The sequence below is a fragment of the Oncorhynchus gorbuscha genome, linkage group LG21 (genome assembly GCF_021184085.1).
Source record: "Oncorhynchus gorbuscha isolate QuinsamMale2020 ecotype Even-year linkage group LG21, OgorEven_v1.0, whole genome shotgun sequence".
Taxonomy (NCBI): domain Eukaryota; kingdom Metazoa; phylum Chordata; class Actinopteri; order Salmoniformes; family Salmonidae; genus Oncorhynchus; species Oncorhynchus gorbuscha.
In genome coordinates, this window is record NC_060193.1 from 59,117,826 (window position 1) to 59,138,284 (window position 20,459).

The 20,459-nt window shown below is 45.6% G+C and overlaps 1 protein-coding gene across 2 annotated transcripts in view; it reads right to left on the reverse strand.

Moving 5' to 3' along the window:
* LOC124008695 (filamin A-interacting protein 1-like) overlaps positions 1-20,459 on the reverse strand; it is an 82,698-nt gene that overhangs the window by 12,086 nt on the left and 50,153 nt on the right. The window lies entirely within an intron of this gene.

The following is a 20,459-nucleotide window of genomic DNA, read 5'->3' on the forward strand; positions in this document are numbered from 1 at the left end:
GTGTGTGTGTGTGTGTGTGTGTGTGTGTGTGTGTGTGTGTGTGTGTGTGTGTGTGTGTGTGTGTGTGTGTGTGTGTGTGTGTGTGTGTGTGTGTGTGTGTGTGTGTGTGTGTGTGTGTGTGTGTGTGTGTGTGTGTGTGTGTGTGTTGTACAGCCTCCCTGCCTCGCAAAGCGGTGAGTGTGTGTGTGTGTGCGTGTGAGAGAGAGAGATTCTTTGCATGTGGGCTTAAGCGTATGTGTGTGTGTGTGTGTGTTTGTCCACCTAGGTGTGGTGTGGGCCTTAAAACAAGAACAGAGAGGAAAAGTGTTGAGTGACGTCTGTAACGTGTGAAATCTCTGCTCTCTCTGGTCTGTCTATACTCCAGAGGCAGAGGGTGAGGAGAGACAAGCGATTTAGGTTACAACTTTTCCTTCTGACTTTCCTCAGTAAGTCATTGATTCAACTGAAGAAAAAAAGACTCAATTAACTTGACCGACAACCGTGTTTAGTAAGGAAATCTGTGTGTGTTTGGAATTTATTCTTGTAATACACTATTAGAGCCGAACTGAATTAGAAACACACCAAACATTTACATGCAACACTTCACACAATCAACAACACAAACATACCGCAACAGTGTATGACACCACTAATCCATAATGTTGGATTGTCTGTAAAACTGTTATTAGGGACTGCTAATCGAGTGCTGTCTGGACTTTTATGGCCGGGATTTCAACATGACCGTTCATCTAGAAACGATCCTTACATTTACAGTACATCTCACAATTCACATTTACAGTACATCTCACAATTCACATTTACAGCCCTTTGTATTATCACAGACGGCTCATTGCTCAGTCTATTCTACAGTGTGCCTATCTTTCCCTTGATACCAAGATTCCTCTCTCCACTTCACACAAGCAAAATGATAGATTCACACTAAATAGCTGGCAGTGAACTACATTCAAACTAAGCTAGTACCCAAATGCATAAAGTTCAGGGGCCAAAATACTGAATATAGCCTGCTAATAGAAATCATTGAGTAAATTATCCTCCCGTATCGGTTCAATGTCCCTATTGTCGTCGGACAGAACATCAGCTGTTCGCTGAAACAATGGAGTTCACAGCATCAGCACGGACGTAACATGACATCAGTCATCCTCGTTAGGAGGAATCAAGGAAACACTGGGACATTTCCTGTCCCAAAATCCTCTAAATCAGATGTCACAGCTTCACATGGGCGCCAAAGCTTGGTTGCCAAGCTGTAGAAAATGAGGAAATACTGCCAAGACAATATAGAATAGAGATGTCCATGGAAGGCCAGAGAGCAAGGAGCCAAACAACCCCCTCCCTCCTTGTTAGTGGTTTGAAAATGGCAGCAACCACAATGAAACAAATAGGTCATTTGACACGGTGCGATCCAGTTTCTTGAGAACATTTTGTGGTGATAACCCAGATTATACAACTATATACTGATTACATTTGACTCTGTCATGATCTTTCTAGAATTTTTGTAACAATTTGTTTGTTTTTGACGTAAACACATTCCTTCATTTAGAATGCCCAATTAGGGTTTGTCTATTTCTGAATCTGTACATTTCCAACACATCCTAGACAGAGTGCTCCCAATCCCAGATGTTCTTCATTGAACATGAAAGTTGGCCACACAAACATTTTCTCTATGTGAAGCATCTGCCAAATTATAAATAGTGGAAAAACAATCCCTGTTTTATGTAATGTCTTGGTACATGAGTCTTCCTCTGATACTCCGAAATGGAATGTAGAGTATTATGAATCAGCTAGATTGAGTGAAAATGTGTGGTTTCAGAGAACATTTTCCATGAACACACAATCTTAGAGCTACATGTGTATCCATGGCTCCCATAGTGTGTTGTGCTGAAAAACGCTTATCTCTATGACATTTTTGTATATACATGATTTGTAAAGCATTTATGTAGGTATTTTAAAGGTCTTACGTCTTTATCAGGCCTTTGTAAGACATGATTGGTTCAAGTGACCTTCTCTTGAGACTTGCCAAGTGAATAAAACCAATGTTTCAAGCCACAAGTTCTATACCATATAGGAAGAACCACCATGACCCACCATTTGGGAATCAAACCGTGCCCCGAGATGACAAATGGACTCTATCCCTCCTGTGAGTGCTGTAGGAGTATGCAGATTGTCACTGCTGTAGGAGTATGCAGACTGTTAGTGCTGTAGGAGTATGCAGATTGTTACTGCTGTGGGAGTATGCAGACTGTTAGTGCTGTGGGAGTATGCAGACTGTTACTGCTGTCGGAGTATGCAGACTGTTACTGCTGTGGGAGTATGCAGACTGTTACTGCTGTGGGGGTATGCAGATTGTTACTGCTGTGGGAGTATGCAGACTGTTACTGCTGTGGGACTATGCAGATTGTTACTGCTGTGGGAGTATGCAGACTGTTAGTGCTGTAGGAGTATGCAGACTGTTACTGCTGTAGGAGTATGTAGATTGTTACTGCTATAGGAGTATGCAGACTGTTACTGCTGTAGGAGTATGCAGACTGTTAGTGCTGTGGGAGTATGCAGATTGTTACTGCTGTGGGAGTAAGCAGACTGTTAGTGCTGTGGGAGTATGCAGACTGAGACACATGTTTGCATAATACTGGGCGCAGCCGGGAGAATATCGCCGTCCCAAGGAGGAAATAGAAGCAGCTAAAGCGGAGAGGCGCAGGTATGAGGAGGCAGCACGGCAACGCGGTTGGAAACCGGAAAAACAGCCCAAAAAAATTATTGGGGGGTGGCTAGATGGGAGAATAGTTATGCCAGGTAGGAGACCTGCGCATACTCCCTGTGCTCACCGTTGGGCTAGAGAGACCGGGCAGGCATCGTGTTATGCTATGGAGTGCACGGTGTTTCCAGTGCGGGTGCAGAGCCAGCTGCGGCACATACCAGCCCTTCCTATTGGCCGGGCTAGAGTGGGCATCGAGCCAGGTAAGCTTGGGCAGGCTCGGTGCTCAAGAGCTCCAGTGCGCCTGCACGGTCCGGTCTATCCAGAGCCACCTCTACACACCAGTCCTCCGGTAGCAGCTCCCCGCACCAGGCTTCCTGTGCGTGTCCTAGATCCAGTACCACCAGTTCCAGCACCACGCACCAGGCCTCCAGTGCGCCTCGCCTGTTTAGCGCAGCCAGAGCCTTTCTCCTCTCCAGCGCTGACGGAGTCTCCTGTCTGTCCAGCGCCGCCAGTGATCCCAGTCGGCCCAGCGCGTCCAGTGCGCCTTGCCTGTTCAGCGCAGCCAGCGATTTTCTCCTCTCCTGCACTGCCGGAGTCTCCCGCCTGTTTAGCGCAGCCAGAGCCTTTCTCCTCTCCTGCGCTGCCGGAGTCTCCAGTCTGCCCAGCGCCGCCAGTGCTCCCAGTCTGCCCAGTGCTCCCAGGCTGCCCAGTGCTCCCAGGCTGCCCAGTGCTCCCAGTCTGCCCAGCTCTGCCAGTGCTCCCAGTCTTGCCCAGCTCCGCCAGTGCTCCCAGTCTGCCCAGCGCGGCCAGTGCTCCCAGTCTGCCCAGCGCGGCCAGTGCTCCCAGTCTGCCCAGCGCGGCCAGTGCTCCCAGTCTGCCTAGCTCCGCCAGTGCTCCCAGTCTGCCCAGCTCCGCCAGTGCTCCCAGTCTGCCCAGCGCCGCCAGATCGGCCAGACAACCTGAATCATCCAGTTCCACCAGCCAGCCAGGATTTACCGGAGCCTACTACCTGCCTGAGCTTCCTCTCAGTACTGAGCTTCCTCTCAGTACTGGGCTGCCTCGCAGTACCGGGCTTCCCCTCAGTACCGGGCTGCTTCGGTCCCGGGCTGCCCCTCTGTCCCGGGCTGCCCCTCTGTCCCGAGCTGCCCCTCTGTCCCGAGCTGCCCCTCTGTCCCGGGCTGCCCCTCTGTCCCGAGCTGCCCCTCTGTCCCGGGCTGCCCCTCTGTCCCGAGCTGCCCCTCTGTCCCGAGCTGCCCCTCGGTCCCGAGCTGCCCCTCAGTTATGTGGGGATCAGGGTGAGGACTATTAGGCCATGGTCGGCGGAGAAGGTGGATTATCCCAGGACGCAAAGGGGAGGAACTAGGACATTTATGGAGTGGGGTCCACGTCCCGAGCCAGAACCGCCACCATGGACAGACGCCCACCCGGACCCTCCCTATGCTCTTGAGGTGCGTCCCGGAGTCCGCACCTTAGGGGGGGGGGGGGTTCTGTCACGCCTTGGTCATTATATTTTGTGTTTTTGGTATATGTTTGGGTAAGCCAGGGTGTGACATGGGTTTATATGTTGTGTTTCGTATTGGGGTTTGTAGTAATTGGGATTGTGTATGATTAGGGGTGTGTCTAGTTAGGCTTGGCTGCCTGGGGCGATTCTCAATCAGAGTCAGGTGCTTGTCGTTGTCTCTGATTGAGAACCGTATTTAGACAGCCTGACTTTCGCATTGTATTTTGTGGGTGTTTGTTCCTGTCTTAGTGTTGTAGTCACCAGATAGGCTGTAATAGGTTTCACGTTTCGTTTGTTGTTTTCATATACAGTTATTTCATGTACCGTGATTATTTTCATTAAAGTCATGAGTAACCTACACGCTGCATTTCGGTCTGACTCTCTTCATACAACAGACGAACATCGTTACAAACATCAAATACTTTTTTGGTTACTACATGATTCCATGTGTGTTATTTCATAGTTTTGATGTCTTCATTATTTACAGTTACATTTACATTTAAGTCATTTAGCAGACGCTCTTATCCAGAGCGACTTACAAATTGGTGCATTCACCTTATGACATCCAGTGGAACAGTCACTTTACAATAGTGCATCTAAATCTTAAAGGGGGGGGGTGAGAGGGATTACTTATCCTATCCTAGGTATTCCTTAAAGAGGTGGGGTTTCAGGTGTCTCCGGAAGGTGGTGATTGACTCCGCTGTCCTGGCGTCGTGAGGGAGTTTGTTCCACCATTGGGGGGCCAGAGCAGCGAACAGTTTTGACTGGGCTGAGCGGGAGCTGTACTTCCTCAGTGGTAGGGAGGCGAGCAGGCCAGAGGTGGATGAACGCAGTGCCCTTGTTTGGGTGTAGGGCCTGATCAGAGCCTGGAGGTACTGAGGTGCCGTTCCCCTCACAGCTCCGTAGGCAAGAACCATGGTCTTGTAGCGGATGCGAGCTTCAACTGGAAGCCAGTGGAGAGAACGGAGGAGCGGGGTGACGTGAGAGAACTTGGGAAGGTTGAACACCAGACGGGCTGCGGCGTTCTGGATGAGTTGAAGGGGTTTAATGGCACAGGCAGGGAGCCCAGCCAACAGCGAGTTGCAGTAATCCAGACGGGAGATGACAAGTGCCTGGATTAGGACCTGCGCCGCTTCCTGTGTGAGACAGGGTCGTACTCTGCGGATGTTGTAGAGCATGAGCCTACAGGAACGGGCCACCGCCTTGATGTTGGTTGAGAACGACAGGGTGTTGTCCAGGATCACGCCAAGGTTCTTAGCGCTCTGGGAGGAGGACACAATGGAGTTGTCAACCGTGATGGCGAGATCATGGAACGGGCAGTCCTTCCCCGGGAGGAAGAGCAGCTCCGTCTTGCCGACGTTCAGCTTGAGGTGGTGATCCGTCATCCACACTGATATGTCTGCCAGACATGCAGAGATGCGATTCGCCACCTGGTCATCAGAAGGGGGAAAGGAGAAGATTAGTTGTGTGTCGTCTGGATAGCAATGATAGGAGAGACCATGTGAGGTTATGACAGAGCCAAGTGACTTGGTGTATAGCGAGAATAGGAGAGGGCCTAGAACAGAGCCCTGGGGGACACCAGTGGTGAGAGCGCGTGGTGAGGAGACAGATTCTCGCCACGCCACCTGGTAGGAGCGACCTGTCAGGTAGGACGCAATCCAAGCGTGGGCCGCGCCGGAGATGCCCAACTCGGAGAGGGTGGAGAGGAGGATCTGATGGTTCACAGTATCGAAGGCAGCCGATAGATCTAGAAGGATGAGAGCAGAGGAGAGAGAGTTAGCTTTAGCAGTGCGGAGCGCCTCCGTGATACAGAGGAGAGCAGTCTCAGTTGAATGACTAGTCTTGAAACCTGACTGATTTGGATCAAGAAGGTCATTCAGAGAGAGATAGCGGGAGAGCTGGCCAAGGACGGCACGTTCAAGAGTTTTGGAGAGAAAAGAAAGAAGGGATACTGGTCTCTAATTGTTGACATCGGAGGGATCGAGTGTAGGTTTTTTCAGAAGGGGTGCAACTCTCGCTCTCTTGAAGACGGAAGGGACGTAGCCAGCGGTCAGGGATGAGTTGATGAGCGAGGTGAGGTAAGGGAGAAGGTCTCCGGAAATGGTCTGGAGAAGAGAGGAGGGGATAGGGTCAAGCGGGCAGGTTGTTGGGCGGCCGGCCATCACAAGACGCGAGATTTCATCTGGAGAGAGAGGGGAGAAAGAGGTCAGAGCACAGGGTAGGGCAGTGTGAGCAGTCGTTTGACTTAGCAAACGAGGATCGGATGTCGTCAACCTTCTTTTCAAAATGGTTGACGAAGTCATCTGCAGAGAGGGAGGGGGGGGGAGGATTCAGGAGGGAGGAGAAGGTGGCAAAGAGCTTCCTAGGGTTAGAGGCAGATGCTTGGAATTTAGCGTGGTAGAAAGTGGCTTTAGCAGCAGAGACAGAGGAGGAAAATGTAGAGAGGAGGGAGTGAAAGGATGCCAGGTCCGCAGGGAGGCGAGTTTTCCTCCATTTCCGCTCGGCTGCCCGGAGCCCTGTTCTGTGAGCTCGCAATGAGTCATCGAGCCACGGAGCGGGAGGGGAGGACCGAGCCGGCCTGGAGGATAGGGGACATAGAGAGTCAAAGGATGCAGAGAGGGAGGAGAGGAGGGTTGAGGAGGCACAATCAGGAGATAGGTTGGGGAAGGTTTGAGCGGAGGGAAGAGATGATAGGATGGAAGAGGAGAGAGTAGCGGGGGAGAGAGAGCGAAGGTTGGGACGGCGCGATACCATCCGAGTAGGGGCAATGTGGGAGGTGTTGGATGAGAGCGAGAGGGAAAAGGATACAAGGTAGTGGTCGGAGACTTGGAGGGGAGTTGCAATGAGGTTAGTGGAAGAACAGCATCTAGTAAAGATGAGGTCGAGCGTATTGCCTGCCTTGTGAGTAGGGGGGGGGAAGGTGAGAGGGTGAGGTCAAAAGAGGAGAGGAGTGGAAAGAAGGAGGCAGAGAGGAAAGAGTCAAAGGTAGACGTGGGGAGGTTAAAGTCGCCCAGAACTGTGAGAGATGAGCCGTCCTCAGGAAAGGAGCTTATCAAGGCATCAAGCTCATTGATGAACTCTCCGAGGGAACCTGGAGGGCGATAAATGATAAGGATGTTAAGCTTGAAAGGGCTGGTAACTGTGACAGCATGGAATTCAAAGGAGGCGATAGACAGATGGGTAAGGGGAGAAAGAGAGAATGACCACTTGGGAGAGATGAGGATCCCGGTGCCACCACCCCGCTGACCAGAAGCTCTCGGGGGTGTGCGAGAACACGTGGGCGGACGAAGAGAGAGCAGTAGGAGTAGCAGTGTTATCTGTGGTGATCCATGTTTCTGTCAGTGCCAAGAAGTCGAGGGACTGGAGGGAGGCATAGGCTGAGATGAACTCTGCCTTGTTGGCTGCAGATCGGCAGTTCCAGAGGCTACCGGAGACCTGGAACTCCACGTGGGTCGTGCGCGCTGGGACCACCAGATTAGGGTGGCCGCGGCCACGCGGTGTGGAGCGTTTGTATGGTCTGTGCAGAGAGGAGAGAACAGGGATAAACAGACACATAGTTGACAGGCTACAGAAGAGGCTACGCTAATGCAAAGGAGATTGGAATGACAAGTGGACTACACGTCTCGAATGTTCAGAAGGTTAAGCTACGTAGCAAGAATCTTATTGACTAAAATGATTAAAATGATACAGTACTGCTGAAGTAGGCTAGCTGGCAGTGGGTGCGTTGTTGACACTACACTAATCAAGTCGTTCCGTTGAGTGTAATAGTTTCTGCAGTGCTGCTATTCGGGGGCTAGCTGGCTAGCTAGCAGTGTTGTTTACGTTACGTTGCGTTAAAAGAACGACAATAGCTGGCTAGCTAACCTAGAAAATCGCTCTAGACTACACAATTATCTTTGATACAAAGACGGCTATGTAGCTAGCTATGTAGCTAGCTACGATCAAACAAATCAAACCGTTGTACTGTAATGAAATGAAGTGAAAATGTGATACTACCTGTGAATGCGACCGGGTTGTTGAGTTCTATTCAGAAGACGTTGGCTAGCGTTGGCTAGCTAGCAGAGTCTCCTACGTTAAGGACGACAAATAGCTGGCTAGCTAACCTCGGTAAATTAAGATAATCACTCTAAGACTACACACTCTAAACCTAAACAACACAATTATCTTAGAAAATAGAAAATAGTAAAAATAAAGAAAAACACTTGAATGATTAGGTGTGTCCAAACTATTGACTGATACTGTATATATAAAATTGACAATGTAACAGTTGAATTTGAAGAGCGACACCAAACAGGCCATAATTTAGGACAAAATAACTGCCATCACCTCATAAAGGACACACTCTTGTTCTAGCCTTTGGTGAGAGGACAGGTGTGTGTGTGTGTGTGTGTGTGTGTGTGTGTGTGTGTGTGTGTGTGTGTGTGTGTGTGTGTGTGTGTGTGTGTGTGTGTGTGTGTGTGTGTGTGTGTGTGTGTGTGTGTGTGTGTGTGTGTGTGTGTGTTGACAGGGCTGTGGTGTGTGTCTGTTGCCATTTCTGGGTGCAGGTAGCTGATAATAATTACCTCTCAAGTGTTTGGACTGATGCTGCAACTCTGGAGTGCTTTGGAGGAGGATGTTTCCAATGGCTGTTTCACAGGAGGCACAGTGGATTTCAAAGTCTGGGTCCTGGGGCCATTACAGACATAGATCCTTAGACCTGGGGCCATTAAAAGGTCCTGGGGCAGTTACGGACAGAGGTCCTGGGGCCATTACAGACAGAGGGCTTGGGGTCATGACAAACAGAGGTCCTGGGGCCATTACAAACAGAGGTCCTGGGGCCATTACAAACAGAGGTCCTGGGGTCATTACAGACAGAAGTCCTGGGATCATTACAGACAGAGGTCCTGGGGTCATTACAGACAGAGGTCCTGGGGTCATTACAGACAGAGGTCCTGGGGTCATTACAGACAGACATCCTAGGGTCATTACAGACAGAGAACCTGGGGCCATTACAGACAGAGGTCCTGGGGTCATTACAGACAGACATCCTAGGGTCATTACAGACAGAGGTCCTGGGGTCATTACAGACAGAGAACCTGGGGCCATTACAGACAGAGGTCCTGGGGTCATTACAGACAGACATCCTAGGGCCATTACAGACATACGTCCTGGTCCTCTTACATACAGATTAGTGAGGAGCTGGCAGGAATAAGCCTTCCCCTGCATCCCAAATGTCACCCTATTCCCTATAAAGCACAGTGCCCTGGTCAAAAGTAGTGCACTATATACGGAATACACACTACAGATGGGCAGGCCCCAAGTGTGGTCAGTCGGTTGAAGAGCACTTCAGCCACTAAGCAGCTAGGGCATCCTATGAGAGTACACTGCAGGGGAAAACACACTACTTAGGCTACATAACATGCTATTTTCCTATAGCTCTGGCTTGCCACGGTCTCTACTCCCTATCCTCAGCCAGTGATTAGCGCAGTGTCTGCTTTGCTCTGGCTTCTTAAACTGTATAGGAAGCACGGGAGAGATAAACAGACATTACTAACAGATCTGGGTCTGCCTGGGCGATCCTTAGATCCAGATCAGCCGTCAGTTGTGTCTAACTAGGGGCAACAGGTAGCGTAGTGGTTAGAGCATTGGGCCAGTAAGGTTGCTCGATCGAATCCCTGAGCTGACAAGGTAAAAATATTTTTTTCTGCCCCTGAACAAGTTAGTTAACCCCCTGTTCCTAGGCCGTCATTGTAAATAATATTTTCTTAACTGACTTGCCTAGTTAAATAAAGGATAAACATTTAAATATCTATTATTAATCCTTGGCCATATCCTCCTGGATTATCAGGAGTCTCAGGTTATCACAGATCTAGGATCAGATTACACAACCCTAAATCCCAACCTTAACAATAAAGAGCATGAAATACAGTTCCTTCAGAAAGTATTCATACCCATTGACTAATTCCACATTTTGTTGTGTTAGTCTGAATTCAAAATTGATTAAAAAAAATATATATATCACCCATCTACACACCCCATTGGCAAAGTGAAAACATGTTTTTTTGTCATTTATGCACATTTAATGAAAATTAAATACAGAAATATCTAATTTACACAAGTTTGGACACACCTACTCATTCCAGGGTTTTTATTTATTTTTACTATTTTCTACATTGCAGAATAATAGTGAAGAGAACAAAACTATGAAATAACACACATGGAATCATGTAGTAATCAAAACACTGTTAAACAAATGAAAATATATTTTATATTTGAGATTCTTCAAAGTAGCCACCCTTTGTCTTGATGACAGCTTTGCACACTTCTCTCAACCAGCTTCATGAGGTAATCACATGGAATGCATTTCAATTAACAGGTGTGCCTCGTTAAAAGTTAATTTGTGGAATTTCTTTCCTTCTTAATGTGTTTGAGCCAATCGGTTGTGTTGTGATAAGATAGGGGTGGCATACAGAAGATATTCCTATTTGGTAAAATACCAAGTCCATATTATGGCAAGAACAGATAAAATAAGCAAAGAGAAACGACAGTCCATCATTACTTTAAGACATGAATGTCAGTCAATGCTGAAAATTTCAAGAACTTTGAAAGTTTCTTCCAATGCAGTCATAACAACTATAAAGCACTATGATGAAACTGGCTCTCATGAGGACCGCCACAGGAAAGGAAGACCCAGAGTTACCTCTGCTGTAGAGGATAAGTTCATTAGAGTTACCAGCCTCAGAAATTACAGCCCAAATAAATGTTTCACAGAGTTCCAGTAACAGACACATCTCAACATCAACTGTTCAGAGGAGCCTGCGTGAATCAGGCCTTCATGGTCGAATTGCTGCAAAGAAACCACTACTAAAGGACACTACTAAGAGGAAGAGACTTGCTTGGGCCAAGAAACACAAGCAATGGACATTAGACTGGTTGAAATATGTGCTTTGGTTTGATGAGTCCAAATTTGAGATTTTTGATTCCAACTGCCGTGTCTTTGTGAGACGCAGAGTAGGTGAACGGATGATCTCCGCATGTGTGGTTCTCACCGTGAAGCATGGAGGAAGAGGTGTGATGGTTCTTTGCTGGTGACACTGGAATTTATTTAGAATTCAAGGCACACTTAACCAGCATGGCTACCATAGCATTCTGCAGCGATACACCATCCCATCTGGTTTTCGCTTAGTGGGACTATCATTTGTTTTTCAACAGGACTATGACCCAACACACCTCCAGGCTGTGTAAGGGCTATTTGACCAAGAAGGAGAGTGATGGAGTGCTGCATCAGATGACCTGGCCTCCACAATCACCCGACCTCAACCCAATTGAGTTGGACCGCAGAGTGAAGGAAAAGCAGCCAACAAGTGCTCAGCATATGTGGGAACTCCTTCAAGACCGTTGGAAAAGCATTCCATGTGAAGCTCGTTGAGAGAACTTCAAGAGTGTGCAAAGCTGTCATCAAGGCAAAGGGTGGAATAATCTAAAAAAAAAAAAAAATTGTTTAACACTTTTTTGGTTACTACATAAATCTCTATGTTATTTCATAGTTTTGATGTCTTCACTATTATAGTAAAAATAACGAAAAACCCTTGAATGAGTATGCGTGTCCAAACTTGAATAGTACTGTAAGTACTCAATACATGTTAGAATCATCTTTGGCAGCAATTACAGCCATGAGTCTTTCTGGGTAAGTCTCTAAGAGTTTTGCACACCTTGGATTGCACAATATTTACACATTATTATTTTTCTAATTCTTCAAGCTCTGTTGGTTGTTGATCATTGCTAGACAGCCAATTGTAAGTCTTGCCATAGATTTTCAAGTTGATTTAAGTTAAAACTATGCCACTCAGGAACATTCAATGTCGTCTGCGTAAGCAACTCCAGTGTATATTTGGCCGTTTGTTTTAGGTTATTGTCCTGCTTAAATGTGAATTTGTCTGTCAGTGTCTGATGGAAAGCAGACTAAACCAGGTTTTCCTCTAGGATCTTGCCTTTGCTTAGCTCTATTCTGTTTCTTTTTATCCTAAAAAAACACCTTAGTCCTTGCCGATGTCAAGCATACCCATAACATGATGCAGCCACCATCATGCTTGAAAATATGAAGAGTGGTACTCAGTGATGTGTTGTGCTGGATTTGCCCCAAACATAAGGCTTTGTATTCAGGACATAAAGTTAATTTCTTTGCCAAAAATGTTTGCAGTTTTACTTTAGTGTCTTGTTGCCTTCTTATTTTGTACAGGCTTCCTTCTTTTCACTCTGTCATTTAGGTTAGTATTGTGGAGTAACTACAATGTTGTTGATCCATCCGCAGGTTTCTCATATCACAGCCATGAAACTGTAACTGTTTTAAAGTCAACATTGGCCTCATGGTAGAATCCCTGAGCGGTTTCCCACTTCTTCGTGAACTGAGGTAGGAAGGTCACATGTATATTTGTAGTGACTGGGTGTATTGACGCACCATCCAAAATGTAATTAATAACTTCACCATGCTCAAAGGGATATTCAATGTCTATTGTTTTTTTTTACCCATCTACCAATAGGTGCCTTTATTCATGAAAACCTCCCTGGTCTTTGTGGTTGAATCTGTGTTTGAAATTCACTGCTTCACTGAGGGACCTTACAGATAATTGTATGTGTGGAATACAGAGATGAAGTAGTCATTCAAAAATCATGTTAAACACTATTATAGCACACAGAGTGAGCCCATGCAACTTATGTGACTTGTTAAAAGAACGTTTTTACCCCTGGACTTATTTAGGCTTGTCATAACAAAGGGCTTGAATACTTATTGACTCAAGACATTTCAGCTTTTCATGTTTAATTAATTTGTTTAAAAATAAAAGTGTATTGTGTGTATGCAAATGACCAGAAAACCTAAATGTAATCCATTTTAAATTCAGGCTGAAACACAACAAAATGTGGAAAGAGTCAAGGAGTGTGTGTACTTTCCGAAGGCACTGTAGATCAGACTCTGGACCAGCACCTGCTACCATGCACATGGTATAAAGGCTCTGTTCATAAACGTATATGTTGTGTATCAACCTGCATTATTTAATAGTAGTCATGTATCACTCCAGAGACTTGTATTCCAGTCATCTTTCATATGCTCCAGATGGAAACTTCTATATGTCTGATATATGGAGATGACCTGCTCCTGAACCTCAATGTCTTTCCCTGGCTGTCCTATCCCCATGAACATGAACCCAGGACTGATATGCTAGGCCTAGCTACTGTAGGTAGAACGATAATTCAGTAAACCTCAAATATGCTGTTGCTAAGCGTTAAATCACTGGTTGCCTTTGTTATTTACGGTTTGGGAAAAGGTGCTAAGGAGGGGAAGCTGCTATTTAACTTGTACAGCCACTCCCTTCCACCCCTACTGCTGTTCTAAGTGCCTAGTGTTCCTTCCAGCAAGGTCCCAGCTTGAAACAATACAGGGCTAGGATTAGTGCAATTAACATACCTGCACTTCAAAGTCGAAAAACACCGGAGCTGCGTTAGATTACAGCTAACATAAGCAACACTTGTTAAACACAAGCGACTGGGGCTGCAGCTGTAGCCTGGCACTAACGTTGTTCTTAATATAGATATATCTGTCATTTCCCTCTGCACGCATCATCTATAAACAGTGTTCAGTGATTATATACAGCGGAAATGGTTTCCTAATCCATGGTTTCATTATTTTGCGATGCAACGGTGGAAGAATCCACAGGCTATGTCCCCGCTTAGGAAGTAAATATGCCCCCCGTGACACAACTTCATCGCGTAGCTATTTCAAAACAACCCTGGACCGCGGGGACACTTTTCTTTCTCTTCTCTGGAATCAATTCTATAATTAGATTTAAACATGACTTGTTCTACAGAAGAAGTAACCAGCATTAGAACAAGACTTTTACTTTAATCAGACACCCAAGAGAGAGCCAGGTCTCAAGAAGACGACCCTATTCTACTGTACATCTGTTATGACCCCGACAAGGTGGGGTCAGATTGTGGGCTGTTCCCATGAATAGACCTCTGATGGCACATTAAGGCACATCAGTGACAACCAAGGGATCGCTACAGCATCACTTCACATGCTTTATTACAGGACTTGTCCACTCCCTAATCCTCCCTAGACCCTGCCTTATCATTCAGCTGGCTAGTCAGGGTTTCCGTTACAGCAAGCCAACCAACTGCTAGCTGGAGCTCTGGGTTGAACCCACTGGCCTAGACAACAGATAAAGATGTGAGTCTGTGTGTTGACCAGGAATGTAAATGATGGTGATTGGGGCTTTAGGCGTGACACTGGAATTTACTTAGCAGAGACTCTAGACGGCAGATGACAGATTTCTTCTGTGGTGTGTGTGTATGTGTGTGTGTTTAGGTTGAGATTGTGGCTCATTGTGTCTGACTGAGAATGACATCATCCCCCGTCCTGGAGCTTCCATAAGGGATGAGAGGAAGAAGAGATGGGAGGATGGGAGGAGGAGGGATGGGAGGATAGGAGGGATGGGAGGATGGGAGGAGTGCTGTGGTTTGGGATCCTGGTTAGTTGGAGAGAGTTCACTCTATTGTCTAGCTGCTTCCTGTCCAGGCAGCTCAGCTCTCATTGAGTGTCTGAAACACCCCCATCACCACGGCCATTATCTCTCCCTCATTGAATTCATCAAGCTTTCCTCAGCATGAGGCCTGTAGCCCTGATAAACAAGACATGGTGGATGTCACTACTACAGGCCCGTGTCAGGGACTGGCTGACATAAACTTAGTGTTGACTTATTAAATGAGAGCTTCCCTTGCACTCACGACTCACACGGCCCATGTTGATGCCGTCATCGTCTGGGCCAAGAGTGTTCTCACCTCAGCGACAAGACACAACAGATGGTTTGGATCTGTCTGAGCCCTTGGGTCTCTACAGTGGGAAATCTTGGAGAGATGAGAGAGAGAATTGTAGAGTGGCCAAACTAGCCCAGCCCAGCCTAGGCCATCTGGCCCCTCCCAAGTGTGAAGGAAGACGTATAGAATAAGACTTTTAGGTTTGATATAAAAGTCAGCCATTGAGCCTAGAGCAGAGTTACCGTAGTCAAGTTAATGCACGTTGTCTACAAACAGTTATACCCACAATTTCAAATAGGATGTTCAAGTTTGGACACTTCTACGGTGCGGCAGTGCCAAACGGAACCGATCCAAAACTTTACCGGCAGTCACAGAGCCTAAAAGCTACATCAGATTTGGTCTTTGTTATTTTGGGTAATCATAAAACTGCCAGTAATACATGGGAGCTTGAAACGTGAGATCATTATGTTCTTTGTTTTAACAATGAGTGTGCTTTAAAATATGAGGTCATACTATACTTATATTAAATTAGACATCCAGGCACAGTGTTTATGCACAGGGTTTTATTATCATGTGCTTGCTTGTCCACATCGTTCCTACCTTCTCTCTAGCTACATACTGAACGTTTATGAGTATTGAAAAAAACCATTCCCTGCTGTCATCCTGAGGATATAGAACAGGGAGGAGCAGGTGGAGGAGGAATGATGTGTAATGTCCTCAGTCTAACCCTACACTTGTAAATAGGATGATAATGTCTTGGTATGTGTGGTGCTAACTTGTTGCCATGGTTAAAACTACATCTGGATCCCAAGTTGCAGAAGTACTGTAGTATCTATGGTACATGGTAACAACAAACGTTACAATAGTATTCTACGTTTCAGTTTACGGGCCTACATTTTGTGTCGATTGGAACCATTTTCTTATGACTTGAGGCAGGCTGAAATATTGAATACAAGAAACACAAAACTACAAAAAAACTAACCAAAGACTGTAAACCCCTTGATATAACACCACTTCAACCAGCAGCATCCCTGATAGAGACAAACAGTGTCAGAACCTGACTTGTGTTCAGCCTCCTCACTCTGACATTGATCCTCCCCAGTTCACTCTCTCACTAAGCCAACTCTATGGCCTCTTCAACTCACTAGACTCCCGCATGAATTTCTTTTGACCCCCCCCCCTCCTCCAACTCCAACAGTTCTCCGTAAGGCAACTCTTTTATTACCAGAGGATTACCTCGGGGGTGACCCCCACACATTTATCTCCAGATATTGGCTCCCTTTGCTCTTGCTGCTTGATACAGTCTGCCAATATGTTTTTATGTGGAGGGAGAGAAAAGTAAAGTAAGGGGGGAGTTAATAGTACTGTAGATATCTGATCCTGTTCACTTCCCCCTGGCCTCATGTGCTGTTGCTGTATCCTTTAATGTTACACAAATTGACCTCTCAGGTTTCTCTAAACTGTACCACTCTGAAACGCTCATAACATCAAGAGAATAATATGAGATCTGCATCAAACACCGACATTATACCATAATCACACATAGTGTGTTGCTTATTCGTTCATGTAGAAAGGTAGAATGGCTGAGGGTAGAACAGGTACTTGATTATTCACATGAAATGGCTGATCAAAATCAGTTGTGCCAAGGACGGATTTGCTAACCACCATTTTGTAATTAGATGATGTTTCTGGGGGGGATGTTGTTTTTCTATAGTTCTGCAGTTGATGGAAGTAGTCTTTCGAGTTGTGTGGCCTTTAAAACTACTATAATTAGCCGCTCCAGCCATTGGGCCTTGCTGTATTCTTGTTAAAATTAACTGAGAACTGGTCAAGTCTCTGGATTCCTGTCGTAAAAAGCCTGGATTTTGTTTCATGTTGAGCCATGGGTATTCACACGATTTGAATTGCGTTTCTGTAATGTTCTCCAAGAAGCTTGGTGGGCTTGTAAAATGTTAAAGGGTTTTAATTTAGTGCTTTTACACCTTGTCCACGTGGCTTTTGTGAACAACTTACATTAGTCCGGTTGTCTTGTATTGTGTGTCGTTGTGCTGCCATTGCAAGTGTTGCATTTTTCAGTTTTGGCATTTTGAATATAGACAGATTTCACAATCGTCTTCATTCCTATGACCTTTAGAATAAATGGAAAAGGTCTTCATTAGTCTTCACAGACACCTGCATCGGGCCAAGAGAAGAGGAGGGAGACATTTCAGACACTACAGAGTTTCTTATTTTCCTGGTTGAAACAGCTCATCAAAGCCCCCAAGATGCATTGTGACAGGGTGGTCCCTGTGACAGCTTTTCATTGTTTCCTGCCAAACACCAAGTCTAGTTTTACAGTTTGGTTTCTATATCATGACTTGACATCCGACCACCTTCAGTCTTGACAAGTTCTCCCAAGGCTTCAGGATATGGCCTTGAATTAATCTCTCCCATTTTAACCACAAACTATTCATCTGTCCCATTGTAACCACAAACTCAACCCCTTGTCTCAGTTTCATCCAGTCTATTCTTCTTGGACTTGCTACATTTGAAAGTGGACACTTGTAAATTCCCTGTGTTAGTGAGGGTGGGTGGGGACATGTTAGATAACAGTTATTAGCAGACTGACCTAGCTTGCCTCGAACAAAGGGCTGCATTCACACCAAACAAGTAAACAAACTTGATGGCGGACCGTGTTGAGTCTGCGTCAGCAGCCGAATTCCCATCAAGGAAAAGTCAATTGAATCTCCATCCCCATAAATGTTAGTAATGAACAGTTACCACCTCAAAATTAGCCGTTTCCTAACTCTTTGTGCGAGTTACGAGTTAGTCGACTTTAGATTTTACACAAAGTTAATAAAACTGTATGTACACACAGAAGTTGGAAGTGTGTACACCACATTACCTTCCATGTTGATGGGATAGCCCCATGATGTTATGCAGGTGAGTGAGGACCCAAAAGCGACATAACAGAAACTGAGTTTATTAAAGTCCAAACAGAGATAACATAATCCTCAATCCTTTACAGGAAATGTCCAAACGGGGAAAACATAATCCTCTAGTTGTTGAGGGGAATTGCAGGATAAGCGGCAACAGACTGCAGGTCCCTTCGGGTAGGCGCGGGCCGTAGCTGACAGAGACACCTGCTCACACGCAGCATCTGATGATAAGGCAAAACACGACAGGACGGAACAAGAACACAGCAAACAGCAAACAAGAATCCGACAAGGACAGAGGCAGAAACCGAGAGAGAAATAGAGACCTAATCAGAGGGCAAAATAGGGGACAGGTGTGAGAGAGTAAACGAGGTCGTTAGGAGAATGAGGAACAGCTGGGAGCAGGAACGGAACGATAGAGAGAGAGAGGGAAAGAAACCTAATAAGACCAGCAGGGGGAAACGAATAGAAGAGAAAGCACAGGGACAAGACATGACAATATATGACAATACATGACACATGAATAATAGCAGATACAACTCCAACTCTGACTCATTGAGGACGTAACACAACATGGCCTTGGAACGTTGCTCCTGGTATATGGTGAATGCTCACGTTTACATCTGTGGAATAGAAGTGATCTGAAGTAAAACAAATCAAATGACATTTTATTTTGTCACATGCGCCGAATACAACACGTAGACCTTACCGTGAAATGCTTACTTACTTACAAGCCCAGAGTTGTATTTTTACATTGTTTGTATTTAACTAGGCAAGTCCGTTAAGAACAAATTCTTATTTACAATGATGTCCTACACCGGCCAAACCCGGACGACGCAAAGACAATTGTGCGCCGCCCTATGGAACTCCCAATCACGGTCGGTTGTGTTACAGCCTGGAATCGAACTAGGGTGTCTGTAGTGACGCCTCAAGCAGTGCCTTAGACCGCTGCACCAATCAACATTAAGCAACACACAGCACTTGACATAAATCATTAGACCTTACATCAGGGGCAAGTCATGTCACAGAGAAGCCCCTGAACTCTGGTTGTTCTGAGCGATCCAGCCCTCTGGCTTGTACAAAACATGTTCATGTCTCTTTTGACATGTGTTGTTACTGACTGCTGAATGTCATTTGGCATGTGTTGTTACTGACTGCTGAATGTCATTTGGCATGTGTTGTTACTGACTGCTGAATGTCATTTGACATGTGTTGTTACTGACTGCTGAATGTCATTTGACATGTGTTGTTACTGACTGCTGAATGTCATTTGGCATGTGTTGTTACTGACTGCTGAATGTCATTTGGCATGTGTTGTTACTGACTGCTGAATGTCATTTGACATGTGTTGTTACTGACTGCTGAATGTCATTTGACATGTGTTGTTACTGACTGCTGAATGTCATTTGACATGTGTTGTTACTGACTGCTGAATGTCATTTGGCATGTGTTGTTACTGACTGTTGAATGTCATTTGGCATGTGTTGTTACTGACTGCTGAATGTCATTTGGCATGTGTTGTTACTGACTGCTGAATGTCATTTGGCATGTGTTGTTACTGACTGCTGAATGTCATTTGGCATGTGTTGTTACTGACTGCTGAATGTCATTTGGCATGTGTTGTTACTGACTGCTGAATGTCATTTGACATGTGTTGTTACTGACTGCTAAATGTCATTTGACATGTGTTGTTACTGACTGCTGAATGTCATTTGGCATGTGTTGTTACTGACTGCTGAATGTCATTTGGCATGTGTTGTTACTGACTGCTGAATGTCATTTGGCATGTGTTGTTACTGACTGCTGAATGTCATTTGACATGTGTTATTACTGACTGCTGAATGTCATTTGGCATGTGTTGTTACTGACTGCTGAATGTCATTTGGCATGTGTTGTTACTGACTGCTGAATGTCATTTGACATGTGTTGTTACTGACTGCTGAATGTCATTTGGCATGTGTTGTGACTGACTGCTGAATGTCTTTTGACATGTGTTGTTACTGACTGCTGAATGCCATTTGACATGTGTTGTTACTGACTGCTGAATGTCATTTGGCATGTGTTGTTACTGACTGCTGAATGTCATTTGACATGTGTTGTTACTGACTGCTGAATGCCATTTGACATGTGTTGTTACTGACTGCTGAATGTCATTTGGCATGTGTTGTTACTGACTGCTGAATGTCATTTGGCATGCGTTGTGACTGAATGCTGAATGTCATTTGACATGCGTTGTGACTGACTGCTGAATGTCATTTGACATGTGTTGTTACTGACTGCTGAATGTCATTTGACATGTGTTGTTACTGACTGCTGAATATCATTTGACATGTGTTGTTACTGACTGCTGAATGTCATTTGACATGTGTTGTTACTGACTGCTGAATGTCATTTGACATGTGTTGTTACTGACTGCTGAATGTCATTTGACATGTGTTGTTACTGACTGCTGAATGTCATTTGACATGTATTGTTACTGACTGCTGAATGTCATTTGACATGTGTTGTTACTGACTGCTGAATGTCATTTGACATGTGTTGTTACTGACTGCTGAATGTC